The sequence below is a fragment of the Plasmopara halstedii genome, assembly GCF_900000015.1.
Source record: "Plasmopara halstedii genome assembly, contig: Scaffold_444, whole genome shotgun sequence".
NCBI classification, from domain to species: Eukaryota; Oomycota; class Peronosporomycetes; order Peronosporales; family Peronosporaceae; genus Plasmopara; species Plasmopara halstedii.
Genome location: NW_020187364.1, coordinates 1,040,468 through 1,044,872, shown reverse-complemented (window position 1 = coordinate 1,044,872; position 4,405 = coordinate 1,040,468). Strand labels below are relative to the sequence as shown.

General features: G+C 44.5%; 1 protein-coding gene across 1 annotated transcript in view; it reads left to right on the top strand.

Moving 5' to 3' along the window:
* Positions 1 to 4,405, top strand: part of PHALS_10157 (small conductance mechanosensitive ion channel family) — a gene marked incomplete at both ends in the record, with an annotated part of 6,552 nt that overhangs the window by 1,171 nt on the left and 976 nt on the right. The gene's annotated exons all lie outside the window — the stretch shown is intronic.

Here is a 4,405-nt window from a genome sequence, read left to right as displayed (position 1 = left end):
GTATACTCTTGGAAGTCAAGCTTCCTCTGTGCAAGGTGCCGTGTGACCCGTCACAATACTGTTCAATGTCATTTCGAAACACATTTATTGTCCTTCAATGCTATGTTTAAATTTACAGTAGGGCCATTTGCGCCAATATGCATTGCTCACCTTACGCCTGTTAGCGATTGCTCGCAGGCTTGACCGAGTTCTAGAGCCGTCAAAGCTTTCTTGTCATTTGTGTTATCAATAGAGTGAAACCTATCCATGTTATCCTTTTGTGTTATATCACGACATATTATGTCGCTGAGTCCAATTATTATGTCCCGCTATTGCGTATACTTGTCACGCTTTGACGTCGGTTCTTGTTCCCTTAGCTGCAGTAGTAAATGACAAGACACTGCCAGCCCACAAAAGCTATGCCAAAGGTGTGGCCAAAATGTGCGATATGTCAGCTTGCAAAAATTATGCCACTGTCCTTGGGTGAAGTTACAACAAAGCGTGATAATTTGTATAATTTAAAGGTGCCTGCAGTCAAATCTGTTCATCTGTTCGAACTATATTTCTGTAAAATAAGCGCACGGCAATATTGGTATTGTGGCCTGTGTGGGCTGTCTGAGCAAGATGACCATCAAATTGCTGCCAGTGATAATTTGACCGATAAGGTTGCAGCCAAGCTGATTTGTGACAAAGCGTCTCGTGACCAATCTTGAAAGTCGTTGCATTTTGTGGTGGCGTTCTGTCGAACACTTTCATTATCATCTAATTGGCATATGTGCATCGGTGTACTGCAATAACGCTTACATATAAATGGCCCATGAAGTAACGGAGTGACGATGGCACACGGAAGGTCAAAGGTACCAGGAGTGCTATGAGTTGTAGATGTGTTAAGTATAAGACTTATACCTTGATGAATATTCTTTGCGCGCAGAAAACTTCGGCTTTTAGAGTCTGCATTAACAGATCACAGAGGTTGGGTACGCACTTTCGACCGGTCTGCTATTTCAAAAGAGACGTATACATACGATAATTCTAATTAGACTGGTACTAAATTCGCATGTTTTGCCGCAGCTCATAGTGAGCAAAACGCGCTGTTTCACCCTTCTTAGGCTTTGTAAGCCAGCTTCAATGATGCGGACGTTTGACAAAACCGTCGGTCAATGCTTGCATCTGCAAACTACCAATCACGACAGGGACGTCGAAGCTGCTAATAACCCCTCTCGTCTCCCTGAGAAACCACCGACCAAGCGTTCAACGAGGTCGGCTTCGCACTCAAATGGTATACGTGCTGCGACGTGCCATTCAGCTTCTTCATCAAGGGAGATAATGGCTGAAGGCATGCCTAGTTGTAAGCGATAATTGCACCTGAAAATATTGTTGAAGTGTCTCGTATGGTTTTAGAAGCCCATGCAAAGTACTGGTTGTGTATGTATTTTTTTAGGTTGTTAAGAGTGTATCGCGATCGCGAGCTGCCCAATGTAATACGGTCGCAGCTTAGCTTTAAGGACATCATGTAGGCTGGATTGTAGCAATTTATAGAAATTTCTGCCTCACAACATATGTGTGTGCATCTGGTATCGGAGTATTTTTTCATAGATACTGGCTCTCAAGCATAGCTTCACGCATCCTGGCATTCGGCTCGATAAATACAATTGCTGAGTTGCTACGAAGTGTAGCCGGGTGACATTAGCAAGTTATTACACAACCCTTCCGCCGCCATAACCGGATCCACTTCTTGGCGGTGCCTTATACCATTAAGGGTTAAATAAACCATTCATGTTGAATGGACTCAAGCCTTTAGAGGTATGGTATACGTCCTTGAATGCTGACCCGAAGAGTGGTAGAAACAGCACCAGTACTGCAGTATATCTGTGTAATTGCTTTGGAGGCTAAACTCCTCCCGAAAATAACACGGCTTGTCCGACCATTTGTTCGTGAAAGACCAGCAGCTGATATGTCCCATCTGGTGCCAAGTACCTTACAAACGTTTCACTTAAATGCACGAAGCTGATTCTGGTACGATGGCTACAGCCAACTTATGTTGGCGAAACACTTTGTCGAGGAAGCGTTTTGCTGTATCCCCACCGGTCGTAATATTGCTGGTAGCAGCGAGGTGAGCATTCTTACTCAGCTGACCCACAAAGTCCACGAAGCCGGCTCTTCCTGCGCCATCTTTTGGGAGATCAAAATAAATGTCTATATTTTTTAGTGCCAGCGCTCTGCCGGAACTGGCAGACTGGCCGAAGTTGATGCGGCGGCGAAGATTTAATCCACTGACACCTCCCACACGTGTGCTTACCCACTTAAATTTTTGAGCACCGATGCATAGTTCAATCTTTGTAGCATGTCTTCTCGCTTTCGAGGTGAACACAAAGGGACATACTGTGCCTTCAACGGTATTTTGTTCTTCAGATCCTCATCCAAAGTCACCACAACACGCTGATTGTTATGTGGGTTAATGCTGTAAGAATTCAGCTAGCCGTGGGATGAGACGCGCAAGCACGCGGTTTGATAAGGAAGTATTCAGGATTCAGTAAATTAAATAACATTTTATTTGAAATTAAGTAAAAGGCTATCCAAAAAGACCCTTAAAGACGTCACACAAACTTGCACTTGAGACGAGGACTTGGTATAAATGCAGTAAATCTGAAACTGAATTCATAGTACTCAAAGCTACATGAATAAAGCCACTAAGCTCCTGGTGTGTATCACAAACGCCTACTGCGCTCTGTCGAAGGGGCTTGTGACGATTGCCAACTTTGCTGCCAGGCACATGATTCGGTTAAAAAGCACTTCGTGATGTTACAAAAACTTATTCTGTGAGATTAGTCTCCAGGGTGAAGAGTTGGTGACTCTTCGTAGTCAAATGGGGAAACTTCACGATCAGCTTGATCGCCCGCAAATGGTATTATAGGATTGTTGAATCCGCTTGAAAGGTACGAAATGGTTCTGTCCAACTTTGATGCCAGGTGCGGGTGCGTGTGTGGAGGCATGTCTAGCGTATATGCATCACCATTGCATTACTGCCTTGAACAGTCCAAAAAGACTATAGTGTAAGAAATGTTACATCTGACGCGTACCTTATATGTATTGCCTCATTGTTTGGTGATGTAATTTATCGCAGCGCGCAACAACCTAAAATTAAGGTGACGCGAAGCTTACATATCAAGCGTACCTGGATGTTACCTTATTTAAAGTTATTCTAAGCGTAGAAGTATGATCATCATCTTGTATGCACTGCCAAAGATCTGGCAACGACATTGCTGTACGCAACGACGCACGGTCTGCATAGAGACAAATAAATCAAAATGAAGGTACATTCTGATCGTGGCAAGGGCATTTCAATTGTATGTAACCCCTTTTCACGAACAATTAATTCCTCTCTGCCACTATATGCTGGCGAGATTGAAATATAATCGTGCATTTAAGCCGATCGTCATCTGCTTGGAATACAGCACACTGCCTATGACAATGGCAGTAGTATCAAAGGCGACAAAAATAGCTGATCTAGATCTAGAAAGCGCGACATCGGGACACACATGAGGATCTCAATCACAGCATTGGAGCTGCCTCTTCTGACATGCCCCGGTACTATCTGACACCTTTTCTAGAAAATCTCGTGATGGAAAATGCCATGTCAGCCCAATGTGCACTATACTTGTGCTAATAAATCACCAGGTCAAGCCTCTTCCAAAGTCGCTTAAGACAAAAGCACCATTTACTCAACAAGTTGTTTTTGTTGCAGAATCTGCCCGTAGGCCATACGTCATGATGAAGCAACCCAGAACAAAACGCTTGTCGGCTCTAAGAACACGCTTTTTGATTGTGGTAATAGGCTTAGTTTGTAAGCAAAGGCTGCAAATGTTTATTATGGCTGGATCGCGCTGCGCCTACCGAATACCGACGCTTTCCCTTGAAGATTGAGTCCACCTTACATAAGCATGACCATTCTCGATTTGAAGCCGAGACTGATAAGTACGCAATGCGCAGGAGTTGTATGCTAAAACATGTGAAGCATTTGCGGATATTGCAACGCTTCTCGGCAGCTAAGAGATAAACTACTCTCTTCTCGGCATGGCTGGGGTCCAACGCCTCTGTTGCGCGCATAGGACTTTCACTGCCGGTACAGATTTCGGCTCTACTACGCGTTATGTGCAACACCGATCCTCCCCCTAAAGGGGTGATATGAAAGAAGAAATTCTTTATTCGAGCCGTACCCGCTCGTGGACACTTCGCAAAGATATTTAGTGTAATTGTTCCCATGAAAGGAGCAGGCGCCATTGCGGTGGTAAGGTTCATCAGCTCCAGGTCATGTTCCGCACGCTATCGTCTCCTTTGACGGGCAAACAGTGTAACGGGGTTACACGAACCCTAATAACAGGGGTGTGTGCGTGTCACACCAGATGTGCATAATGTGACCACACAC